A 13,837-nucleotide genomic window follows, 5' to 3' on the forward strand; every position below is an offset into this window, starting at 1 on the left:
AACATAGAATACACATGTTTAGAAAGACACTGAAACACAAGGCAACAAGAACTAGCAAGACAGTCTTAAGCTATTTTGGATGAATGAGCCAAGCCCACACCGATAAATCCAGGGTGGGAGGCATCTCTGGGACTAGCGTGATAATGAACTGGAATCTGTGAGACCAAGAGAGGAGCCAGAAAAGGTAATGGTGCTCTTTTCAGAAAAGCTAAAGAGGCATATTTCCAAAAGCCACAACCCATGATCTGAATATCAGTCCCTAGAAAAATCCTAGAAGGAATAAACAAATAATAACATTTATGAGCAAGAGAGAAACGGTGAACGTGACAACCAGCATGGGTTGCTGGGAACAAAGCTCACAGGGTCACCCTCATTTCTTGCTTTGATAGGATGCTTACATTCAACAAATGTTTATTACGCAACAACTAAGTTCTCATACCAGGGCTAGGGCAGTACACAAGACAGACACAGTGTATGTGTGCTTGTGTGGAGGTCTTTAGGAATATGCCATGGGCTCTCCCCTTGATCCTATTCTGTTCAACATCACTAAGTAGGATGAAGATATGAAAGGCATGACTATCAACCTATGCATCACACAAGGGAGTCTCAAATGGGCTGAAGCTAATGAAAGGAAACTGAATATGTATAAATGTTTACATTGTACAACTCTAATAGTGCAGGTTGTAGAGTTCTAGTTAAAAGTTGTCAATGGATCACAGACACATCTCCTTTCCCTCTCAAGCAAAGAGAATGGGGAACAGAGCCATCAGTGAATGAGAGATTTCAACAAATTTTAAGAAGAAAAACTTGTGAAAGAGTGATGAATGCTGTGGCAGGGAAAAGAAAGGCACAAATTAAAATGCTTGCAGCGACTTCCCTGGTGGTCCAGTGGTTAAGACTTCGCCTTCCGATGCAGGGGGTGTGGGTTCAATACCTGGTCAGGAAACTAAGATCCCACGTGCCTCATGGCCAAAAATCCAAAAACATAAAACAGAAGCAATATTACAACAAATTCAATAAAAAGTTTTAAAATAGTCCATATAAAAAAAATCTAAAATAAAACCTTAAGAAATAAAACGTTTGCAGAGGAGGCAAAGGCAAAAAGATTTCAGTTTGCCTTCCAGAACCTTGGAGATGCTCAAGATTTGACCCAAACTGCCAAGGAGAAGGGCAGGGGCAGTACAGAGCTGCAGGCCATCCGTATCAGAACACTGGGATCCCTAGTCTTTCTTTCCCACCAGATACACGGAACACCAGATGGCTCTAGTGGTAAAGAACCCACCTGCCAACGCAAGAGATACAGGAGATGCAGCTTCAATCCCTGGGTGGGGAAGATCCCCTGGAGAAGGAAATGGCAATCCACTTCAGTATTCTTGCCTGGGAAATCCCATGGACAGAGGAGCCTGGCGGGTAAGTCCATGGGATTTCCCAGGCATTTATGGCATTTCCCAGGGACTCATGGACTGTAAGTCCATAGGGTCACAAAGAGTCAGACACGACTGAAGTGACTTAGCACGCACGCAGCACGCAGAACACCAGCAACTAGATAAGCACACAGCCCTCACACATCACCACCCTTCCCCGGGGAGGATATCAGGAGATTCTTCTCTAGATAATCTGAACAGTCTCAAAGAAAAGACTCTCACATCCTGATATTTGGCTTTTCCCCATGTGCCACCTCCCACCCCATCACAGGAGTGAAATCTGCCAAATGACAAACCCCTATATTCATACTCATATACAGAGCCCCCCATCAGCTTTTTAATCCTATTATTAGATAGGAATGGACCACCCTACCAGGATCTCTGATGAAAATTATCAATGTGAAGAGAGGCCAAATTCAATCAATAGAAAAAAGAAAACATCAATATAACATAGGAAGTAAAGACTCAGTTAAAAAAATAAAAATACACCCAGTCAGTTCCCTGGGGGAAAAAAAAAAGACACTGCACACAAAAAAATAAGAGATTACAGAAAAGAGGAAATCATAAGATTTTGAAAGTATACATAAATTAGTGATAGTCTACATAAATAGATGATGGAGTTGGAAGAAAAAAATTAAAGGACCTTATATGAGGTAGAAAAAAAGAAAAGGGACTGAAAATATAGAGACAGAATATAAGATCCAACATACGAAGCAGGAGGCCCAATATTCATCTGCTGCTGCTGCTAAGTCACTTCAGTCGTGTCCGACTCTGTGCGACCCCATAGACAGCAGCCCACCAGGCTCCCCCGTCCCTGGGATTCTCCAGGCAAGAACACTGGAGTGGGTTGCCATTTCCTTCTCCAATGCATGAAAGTGAAAAGTGAAAGTGAAGTCGCTCAGTCATGTCCAACCCTCAGCGACCCCATGGACTGCAGCCCACCAGGCTCCTCCGTCCATGGGATTTTGCAGGCAAGAGTACTGGAGTGGGGTGCCATTGCCTTCTCCAATTCATCTGCTGAGGAATCCAGAAAAAGAGAACAGAGAAAAAAGAGAGGGAAGAAATATGAATGAATGAATGAATGAGTCTCCAGGTTGAAGGACCCATTGTGAGCCTAGCACAATGAGTGACGAAAGTTCTCATTAAGACTTCATGTGCTGAAATTCTGAACCCTAAGGATAAAGAGAAAACCCAAAATGTGTCAGAAAGAAAAAGAGATTACTTAGAAAATTCCAGCAGCAGACTGACAAAGGACTTCTCAAGAATATAGTATACCACTACAACAGTGCTTCTCAAAATATGGGGTGAAGGACTTTATTTCAATCTGTCATTGACTGCCACTTTTATAAAATCTAGTGGAAAAGAACCAGTAGGAAAAAGAAATTCAAAAAAGACGTACAAACTAAAATCCACCAACATTTATTACCAGCTTCAATAAACATAAAGATACAGTCAAATCAGTATAAATGTTTTGGAATGCTTACTCTCAATTTCTGCATTCATTTCATCCCAGATGAATGACAAATAATTTTCAGAATGACACTGGTACACAGACCCCACTTTAAGTAGCAAAGCAGTAGAAGAAATGCATTTAAGATTCGAGGTGTCAGCCCAGAAGTGAGCCCCAAGCTATCAATCGTGATGAGAGCAGAATAATGGAATATTGAGATTTGTAAAAGTGAAGACAATTTATCTCCCTGACTCCTTTCCCAGGAAGTACTATGAGATGTTCAAGCAAAATGAAACGAGTAAATCAGAAAAGTTTAAGACAAGTCCAATCAAGAGGAATGAAACGATGGAGTCCCCGTCTCTCCATTCAACCTGGACCTCTGATGGGAGAGGTCCCCTTGTGACACACTCCTCCCTGTCTTTGAACAGGTATCTCCTGCAGCCTCTCACATTTAAACCCACAGGTGTATCCCTGCAACACGGCTGACATACATGTGCACTAGTCAGAAAAACTACCACAACCAGGCAAAGAAAGTGCCACAAAAAAGGAAAGACTTGGCTGCTCCCATGTCTTTGCTGGGCCTCTACTATCTGCGTGAGTCCACCAAGGGGTTCCAGTGGGCCCCAGCCCTCCCGCTATAATCCTGGCTTCCCTTTGAGATTGTCAGAGGACATCCACAGAAAGGGAATGAGGTTCCCAGCTTGGAGTCTGCTCTCTTCTAATGTCTGCTGAGGCCTGTTTCACTCTTTTCTTTCCACTCTTGGAGAACAATGAAAAACCTAAAATATTTGCATTCCGTTCAAGTACCCCTGCTGCTAAAATCATTTTCTTGTGTGCTTTTTGAGCAAGAAGTGGGGTACCAAATTAATTCCTTGGCAACAAAAATCTAATTAATCAAAAACTGTTCCTAGTCATTCAGAGCCTCTGCAGCCCAGGGAAACAGCAGCCAAAAGAGACAGGAACACTGAGCTTGGTAGTCAAAACAATCAGGTACTTCTTAAGACATCGATTTTTATGAATGTGCCAGTGGCTGCAGGGGTAGCATAAGAATATGAGCAGGAGCTTTGGGGTAGTCTGAGCTGTGCTTGAATCCCAGCTCTGCTATTGCCTACTGCATAACCTTAAGCAAGGTACTTTGTCCCTTTGGTCCTCAGTTTTCCCGTCTGTAAAATGGGGATGATAATAATCTAAGGTCAGTGAGTGGCTGAGTGACACGATGTCTGTAAAACCTTTATAGTGTTTGTCATGCGGAAAATACCAGGTGTGGATGATGGTTTATTAGCACCAAGCACTACTGCTACTCTATGGGTTATAAGTTTTCAGAAATCAGTTTTTTCAGCTTTTCAAAAGCTGTTTTTAAATAGTTTCAACTAAATGTGTTCCATTTTCAGAAATACATACTAAAGAATAAGAGCTGTATGAAAACAATTATCTGTTAGAATGTTCACCATGCTGTGAGCTCTAACAGAAAAAAGGAACCTCTATAAATTCCTAAATTTATTTTACAAATTGGTAAAATAAATTATGGTACACCAATACAATGGCAAATCACTCTTCCAAGTGGATGTCAAAGGAAAATGTTTATTGATGAAAATACAGGAATGGAGCTGGCAAAGTGTAGGAAGTCAGTTACCAGTTTATAAAGTATAAGCTGTATCTGTTTTGTTTAAAATACTTTCTACCTCTGTGTGTATATACATATATATTATATATATATATATGCACACATATATAAATATTTCTGGACTTATGATCAGAAATTTTTGAGCATTTATTTTCTCCTTTTGACTCTCTATTTATTTTTATTTTTTTAATTTAAATTTATTTATTTTAATTGGAGACTAATTACTTTACAATATTCTATTGGTTTTGCCATACATCAACATGAATCCGCCATGGGGGCTTAGCTGCTCGACGGCCTGTGGAATCTCCCTGACAAGGGATCAAACCCAGAATCAGATCTGCCTGCCAGTGCGGGGGACATGGGTTTGATCCCTTGTCGGGGAGATTCCACAGGCAGTCGAGCAGCTAAGCCTGGGCACCACAACAACTGAGCCAGAGCTCTAGGGTCCGCATGCAGGAGCCTCTGAGCCTACAAACTGCAACTCCTAAAACCTGGGTGCCCCAGAGCCCGTGCTCCACAGCAAAAGAAGCCACCACGAGAAGCCCGTGCTCTACAGGGAGGAGTAGTCCCCGCTCACTGCAACTAGAGAAAGCCCACACGCAGTGACGAAGACCCAGTGCAACCAAAAGTAAATAAAAAAAATTAAAAGGTGAAGCCTGGCTTCTTTGGGGGAAACCCCAGCTGCTTGTCTTCCTACACGACAGCACGTGGCCGCTGCTGAGAGGGGGACTGCACACTTTGGAAACGGACAAGCACCTGAGTTCTCCAGTCCCTGCCAAGCCCGCTTCACCCATGGACGATATCTGTCTGGCCGCTGAAATATTTGAGTTTTCAACCTCTGCCTTCAAGGCAGCAAAGAAGACTCGGTCAGAAGGGAGCCTGGAGAACCCCCGAATGTTCTCTACTGCCTTCTCTACTTGTGTTGGACTCCAGTCCTGATCTAGTGTCTGCATTGGCAAAGAGTGCTGCCTCGTGGACTGAGGGAACTTCCTCTCTCGCTGACATCCACCCACTTAATTATCCTAGTTCTGAAAGGCCCAGTGATCAGTCAACTGCTGCAAAGTTAATGTTTGGGCCAAGAATTTTCTCCATCCTTCACCTCAGTTGGTGGTTAGAAGCTCTGACTCAAAAGAGTAACCGCAGAATTTTACACAGCTTTGTGTAGTTTGCAAAAGGAAGTGAAAGTCACTCAGTTGTTTTTGACTTTTCGCAACCCCCATGGATCCATGGAATTTTCCAGGCCAGAATACTGGAGTGGGTAGCCATTCCCTTCTCCAGGGGATCTTCCCAACCCAGGGATTGAACCCAGGTCTCCCACATTGCAGGCAGATTCTTTATCATCTGAGCTACCAGGGAAGCCCCAGTTTGCAAAACTCTCTTCTATCCAGGGTCTCCTCAATCTTCACAAGAGCCCTTGGTGGGGAGAAAGGTCATGCTATTTCCCCATCTTACGGATGAAGAAAGTGAGATGAGGCTGAGAGGTGAAGATCTTAACCCAGGTCTCTTGATACTTAACTCCACGCCCTTCCTATGAGGTCAGCCGACAGTCCACAGTTCCCTCCGCAGCAGCTCTCACTGGCAGCACATCATACCACAAGACAAAAACAGAGGTGTGATTTTTCACAAAATTTAGGATCCGTTTGGGGAGCTACAAACAAAATCAGACTTGCACTGTGGTCAAGATAGGAAGAAAGGAGGGGCCTGGAAGGAGAGTGGGAGGAAGCAAAGGAAGAAAGACAGACAAGCAAGAAAAAGCACACATGGGCAAAAGATCATACTCAAGTCTTACCCACACTATCCCTACATCTATTCAAGCCTAAAGTAGCCCCATGACAAACCTCAAGACCATGGTTTCAGGGTCCCCTGTCACCTCCATGCAGTCCACGGAAAGTTCAATGGGGGAAAAAAACCAACAGCCTTTGAGCCTAGCCAGGCAAAGCAGAAGGGTGATAATCTCCTAAGAGTCAAAGGTTCTGATGGAAGTTTGTGTTTTGAGCTTTCTTCCAGAGGCTCGCACAAGGCATGAGCAGGTGCCCCGTAATGAAATGGCATGCTGGTGAATCTCCGGTTGAAGAAACAAAGCTTGAAGCAAAACAACTATGAAATGGAACATTTCAGCCACAGAGGTAAAAGAGAAAGCAGTAAACAGGAAATGAGAAGAATAATAACAAAACCCCTCAAAACAGCTTGATTTGGATATTCTGGATTTATTCATTTAACTCAACAAACACTTCCCCTATGTGTCTACATGGGCTTCATCGAGGAGGGTTACAGAGATGAAGACAAGGTCAGCCCTGGCGAGGTCACCATTGCAAGGATGTGTTCCTTCCGGTTCCTTCATGTGGCTAATTATAATTTTTTAACATTTCCTTTCCAAACCTTGCCAGTCTTCCATCAAATAGTGGAGTCTATTTCTTCTCCCTTTGGGTCCAGAGGGGCCTTTGTGACAGCCTTGACAAGTAGAATCCTGCAGAACGGATACAGCCCACTCTTGGGGGTAGTCATAAAAACTGCTGTGACTCCATCCTGCTTCTCCATCCCTTTTTTGGGTTGGGGGGGGCAATGTCACCATGTTGTGACGAAACCCAAACTAATCCTTGGGGACAGAGGTCATGGAGAGCCCACGTGGAGGGGAGCTGAGGCCCCTAGTCCATGGGGACAGAGGTCATGGAGAACCCACGTGGAGGGGAGCTGAGGCCCCTAGTCCATGGGGACAGAGGTCATGGAGAGGCCTACATGGAAGGGAGTGAGGCCCCCAGCCTCAAGCCAGCCTCAGATGGCAGATGTGGGAATGAACAAGCCTTCCAATGAGCACAACCCCAGCCTGCAAGTCTTCCAGCTGAGGTTCTGGTCACTGTGGAGCAGAAATAAGCCATCCCTGAGGTATCTTCTTTGAATTTATACATGAGTGCAATAAATGGTTATATTATGCCACTATGATAAACCTAGACACCATATTAAAAAGCAGGGACGCTACTTTGCCAACAAAGGTCTATCTAGTCAAAGTTATGATTTTTCCAGTAGCCATGTATGGATGTGAGAGTTGGACCATGAGGAAAGCTGAGCGCTGAAGAACTGATGCTTTTGAACTGTGGTGTTGAAGAAGACTCTTGAGAGTCCCTTGGACTGCAAGGCGATCCAACCAGTCCATCCTAAAGGAAATCAACCCTGAATATTCATTAGAAGGACTGATGCTGAAGCTGAAGCTCCAATACTTTGGCCACCTGTTGCAAAGAACTGACTCATTGGAAAAAGACCCTGATGCTGGGAAGGATTGAAGGCAGGAGGAGAAGGGGACGACAGAGGATGAGACAGTTGGATGGCATCACTGACTCTATGGACATGAGTTTGAGCAAGCTCTGGGAGTTGGTGATAGACAGGGAAGCCTGGCATGCTGCAGTCCATGGGTCGAAGAGTCAAACACGACTGAATGACTGAACTGAACTGATTATGCCACTATGCTTTGGATAAATCTGTTACACCATCATAATAACTGGAATACCTTAGTCTCCTGAGCAGAATTTGGGTTTTTAGAGCGAGGCAGACCTGTTTTTAAATCCCCACCCTACCCTTTCCCAGTTGTGAGAAGCTGCCAGTTACTTAATCAGTCTGAGCCTCACTTTTCCTCTCTGTAGAATGGGAATAACATCTTCCTCACGTGGATGCTTCGAGGCATAAATGCCCCCATGTGTATATAAAGCAACTATTACAGTACCATGGGCAAAAAGGAAATTGCTGTGAGCAGATTGGGCATAGGTGTCACTATGGGGGCTCAGTGGAGGAAGAAATGGCTACCCACTCCAGTATTCTTGCCTGGAGAATCCCAAGGACAGAGGAGCACAGAGAGTCGCACAGAGTCAGACACAACTGAGTGACTCAACAACAGCAGCAATATTGGGGCCTAAAGGTGTCTGAGGAGCATTCTTGAAAGAGATAAGATGTGCATGGCCCTGAACAGTTGGGACCATAGGAGAGAAAATACGAAGCTTCCATGTGGACCCAGAAAGTGACCTCTCTGGAGTACCCCCAATGTGAGCCAGGTCTGGATGGGCCTGCCTGGGTGCCTGCCCCCACATCCCTGCAGCCTCGATCCAGTGGCTACCTGACAGTCATCCGGAGCTTCGGCTCATCTCTGGAAACAATTCTGGCCTAAGCCAGGGGAAGAGGAATTTAGATGGCCCACTTGCCGCCTACTCTGTCTGGCCTCCTCAGTAGACAGCTAATAAAGGCAGATGCTGAGAATCCTGAAAAATCCCTGGCAACTGCGTAGTGCTTCTCCACATCCCTGCCCTCCCGCTTGCTCCTGCCCTGAGTTTTGTCCCACTCTTATCTCAGTACTTGCTCTTTGCATTTGTAGAAGGATCTCGGTTTTCCCAGCTTGAACGTAAATGCTCTCTGAGGACTCTGGTTCCTTCCCATTTCCTGGTTCTTTCTGCTCAACCCCCACTCAACACAGGCCTAACCATACTAATAAAGAGTAGCTATCATTGGTGGGCCTTCCATGCCAGGCCCTTCCTCACGTTATCCCATGGAAACCTCCAACAGTCCTCCAAGGTTGGTACCACTGGTCCCATTTAAGATGAAATACACGCCACTTGGAGAAATCAAATCACTAGTCCAAGAGCACAAACCCACTTTACCAACAAACTAGTAGTCAAGGCTCTGGGACCCAAAGGTCTGCATATTCTTCGCCTTGACGCCATTCTTGGCCTTTGGGGCATGCACACACCCACCCCACAGCCTGCGGTTGCATCAGGTCCTTCCCCACTGCCTCCCTCTTCCTTCTAGCCTGAAGTCCTTCCCTGAGATTCCACAGGCAGCTGTCTGGACACAGATCTCTTCACTGCTGCCTGGTCCCCACACAGCAGGCAGGACACTCCTCTCCCCAATAGCTAGGCTACCTGGGATGAGGCAGGTCCTGGAAGTGGATCAACTAAAGGTGATGGGAAGAAGACGGGTTGTGATAAGGGAATAGAGGATGTAAAGGTAGTTCCTGAGGGCACTTTCCCAGCCCTGGCATTCCCTGGGAAGTCTCTATGGGGCTCCCATAGTCAGGCCAACCCACGGGTGAGGCTCCAGCCAAGAAACTCTCAGAACCACACTTCCTGGGGGGGAGAATGACAGTCTGCCTGTTTCTCCAGACAGTCCTTCTCATTTATTGCCACCAACTACCAAAGCAGTTGTCAAGCAGTTTATTGGAAACTGTCCCTCTCATCCAACAAAGCTGAAAGGAAGTTACCTCCAACCATCAACAATCTTGGTCAACTTGATACAGTCAACACGGTAGGTGTTCAGAAATTATTCAATCGGATGCATGGATGAACACACTGAACTGTAAGCTTCATGAGGACAGACTCCAAGTCCGCTTTGCCCACCACTGTACTCACAGTTGAAGGATAGGGATTATTATAATCCAGGAGTGAGCACCTAGGTCTCAGGGGTGGCAGAAGGAAGGGGCAGATGAAAAAGACCCGAGAAGGAAAAAAATGGATGGACCAGACGACAGATTTGGTATGGAAGGTGGAGGGAGGAGAAAGAGGCCAGGCTGTTCCTGAGTTCAGAGCCTGGGACACCAGAAGGTGCAGGAGGCTCTGGCCCACCAGGTAGCAGAAGACAGGAGATGCTGACCGGAGGGGCCCAGCATGAGAGTTCAGCACGTGGTTGTGGTAGGAGGGCAGGAAAAGGCACGCTGAGCCTGAGAGAGCAGAAGGATGGCCACAGGAAACTGTCCAGCAGGTAGCTGGCGAGACAGAAGCCATCCTTCAGTGAGTCATCTGCAGAAGTGATCACTGAGGCTCGGGGAGGCAAAAGGCAGGGAGGAGGTGGAACACCAAGGAGCAAGCTTCCTGGCCAGGAGAGCACCACATTCAGCTAAGGGAAGGAGCTCCCCTGTGAGTGCCTGGTCTGGCATGATGCATGTGAGGGCAGTCAACCTGCCCCAGGGGTGAAGGGTTTCCTATTAAAGCTACAGGGACACCAAGACCACAGAAGCGAGATCAGGGAGTAGAGGGAGGGGAGATGGAAAGCCAGTCACATCATAAAAGCCAAAGTCCAGATCAAAACAGATGAAGCCAGGAGTCTGGCAAGGGAAGACGAGACAGCCAGCTCAGGGAATGAGAGGGCAGCAAGGGAAGGGTGGGCTGATCACCCAGAAGAGAGGGGCTCACAACACAAGAACAGGCATGTGGGCTCCACAGGAAGAGCCAGGACCAGGGAGATAAACCAGAGGGAGGGGGATGCAGATTTCAGTGCAGCAGCAAATATTTTTTCATATCCAAAGATGTGACAGAGTAACTGGAAAGGTATATATTTCCCATCACTGGGGCTTATTTGACCCCAGGCTGGATGCCTCCTGGAAGGGACATGCAGCGCACACAGAAGCTTCACCTGGGGCACCGGACCAAAGCACCTTTAGGGTCCATTCCACCCTGAGACACCAATTCTCACCAATGACCCTTTGCGACCCAATGGACCGTAGCCCGCCAGGCTCCTCTGTCGTTCGAATTCTCCAGGCAAGAATACTAAAGTAGCATTTCCCTTCTCCATGGACATCCATGGAATTCCCCAGGCCAGAATACTGGAGTGGGTAGCCTCTCCCTTCTCCGGGGATCTTCCCAACCCAGGGATCGAACGGAGGTCTCCCACATTGCAGGTAGATTCTTTACTATCTGAGCCACCAGGGAAGCCCCTCTTCAGCCTGTCACCCTTCACTAATATTCAGCACTACCTTATCACCAGCTAAGATTTTCTTCTTCGTTTACTAGTTTATAACTTCTTCCCCCATATTATCATTTACTGCATAACAAACTGTCCCCAAACTCAGTGGCTTAAGAACAGCATTTACTATCTCAGTTTCTGTGGCTCGAGAATCCAGGGGCAGCAGGGTCCTCTGGCTCTGAGCTTCACTGGCTGCAATCGAGGTATTGGCTGGGGCTGCAGACCCCTCAAGGCCAGTAGGGTGGGTCCACTTTCTGGCTCCAGTATGCAGTTGCTGGCAGGACTCCGTTCCTCACTGTGAGAGACTGAGGTCTCAGCTTCTGAGAAGCTGCTAGCTGGAGTCCACCCTCATTTCCTGCAGTGGAGGCCTCTCCATAGAGCATCTCATGGCGTTGATGGCTCTCTTCATGGAGTGAGCAAGAGAGAGAGTGACTGAGACAGAGAGAGAGCGCTAGCAAGATGGAAGTTAGCCTTTTGTGACCTAATCAGAAGTGACATCCCACCACTTTGGCTGTATTCTCTTTCTTCGAAGTGAGTTGCTGGGCCAGCCATACTGAAGAAGAGTTGGGCATCACACAGGGCTGGGACCAGCAGGAGTCACAGCTGCCATCCCAGGGCTAAGGTCCATGACAGCAAGTACTTCATCTGCTCTGTTCACCTCCCTTCCCTAGGGACGCATAGTAGATACTCAACATATATATTTGAATGAATGAATAAGGTATACTCCAAGCTCTGTGTACACCCAGCACTGCACTGTAGAATGCATACTCATTAAATGAATGGATGAATGAATGATCTGAATGTCCCTTGGTGAACACTCAACACTATCACTATTAAAAATAAATTTAATAGACTGAGTGGCTTAGAGGGTACCATGAACAATTAGGATTTTTCAGTCCTAATTGTCCATAAATCCTGTTTCCTAACCATGTGCCCATGAGGCCATCTTGAAGATGCTTAAATAACCTAGGGATCTCTCCGGAAGATACGTGGCAAGAGGGTCCACTGCTGGTAGAGAAGGGACAGAAGGCTGACCTTGATCCTCTTGCCATTTCGGGGGAGGGGCTCAGGAGAGTTTAAATTTGCATAATTATTTCCTCTTCACTGAACTCCCCTCACAGCTGGGGCTGATCTCCTGGAGATGCTTTTCCAAATGACAAGTATGTTGTCAACCAGATCAGATCCATCCACCAGGCTCACTGATAGGCAGGCCCATTAAATCACAAAGAATGCCCCAAATGAGCAACTTTGGGGACCTGCAGGAAGAGGCTGGTAAGAACATGTTCTCCTGCCCCCACCCCCACCACAGCTGTTAATTACGAAGGGGAGCCTCAATAAATTATATTGAAAACAGATGATTGACTCGAGCTGTGTTTACTAAAGAAATAACCAATGGCGTGATGCCAGCACGGATGAATCTCACTGTAATCAGTGTATTTATTTTACCCAAAAAAATGCCTGTCTGGGCTTCTTTTTAAGCCTGATAAACTCATTATGCTAAGTTCCAGCCTCCGCAGAACTAAGGCTTTTCTACATGTTAATTCATTTTAGTAAATAATTATTCTGTTTGAAGGAATGCATGTCTCTATCATTGGATAATTGGGAGGGTTATTCCATGTGATTAACAGGAATCATAAACAAATACTGAGAATATAATAAAGAGGGTCAGTAGGGAGGCAGGAAAGATTCTCTCATAATCTACCCCCTCTCTCCTTCTCCTTTCAGAGTTAGGGACTCCGGATTTGGAATAGAAGAGATTGCCTTTCTTTTCTGCCCAAGACCTGGTTCTGATACATAGCACATCTCTCTTTGGAGCTTTGAAATGTGTGTGTGTGTGTGTGTGTGTGTGTGCACATGCACACACAGGCATGTGTGCATGTGCATATGTGTGTGTGTAGGTAAAAGGAGAGACAGGGAGAAATTGACAGAGGAATTGGAGAGACGGAAAAAGATGGGAGCAAGAATTTGAAGGACGGGTTCTTCCAGGCCAGAGGCTCCAATCTGAATCCCAGCCTGTCTTTTCCAGGTTGACCAGCGACGTTTTCACCAATCCTCAGCGAAATGAGATCTATCAAAACAATGCAATAGCTTTCCTGAGCCAAAATGCACCCCAATTTTTAAAAATTCTAAGATCATCTTTCACACAATTGGAGTGTTCAAAACATCCTTTTGTGAAATAATGAGCATTGGTCATATTGTTCTCCCTCTCTGTACCTAGAAAATGAACAACTGGCCAACTCTAACATTTGGGGGCATTTTTCGTTTAGAAATTGACCAGTCTGTGAAACTCCAAATCCTAGAACCTCTGCTTTAAATGAGAGCCCTTCAGTCTGGAGACTTCCAAATCTGATTTTTCTGGGCTATTTCCTTGTTTATTAAGTAGTGAAACTGATTAACCTATATATTAATCCAGCAATTCAAAAATATCACTTGAGCACTGCTCTGTGCTATTCTTAGCACTGATGATAAAGGAGATGGTGTGTTTTAATAAATAATTAATCAATTTAGTTGAAGGAGTGTTAACCCTATAAATGTGGACGTTTGCTGTACGCGACTAAGGCAATGACTGCAGTGCCTGGTTCAATGAAGTGTTTGCTGACTGAATGAAGGAATGGTTGTGAG

The sequence above is a fragment of the Bos taurus genome, chromosome 29 (assembly GCF_002263795.3).
Source record: "Bos taurus isolate L1 Dominette 01449 registration number 42190680 breed Hereford chromosome 29, ARS-UCD2.0, whole genome shotgun sequence".
NCBI classification, from domain to species: domain Eukaryota; kingdom Metazoa; phylum Chordata; class Mammalia; order Artiodactyla; family Bovidae; genus Bos; species Bos taurus.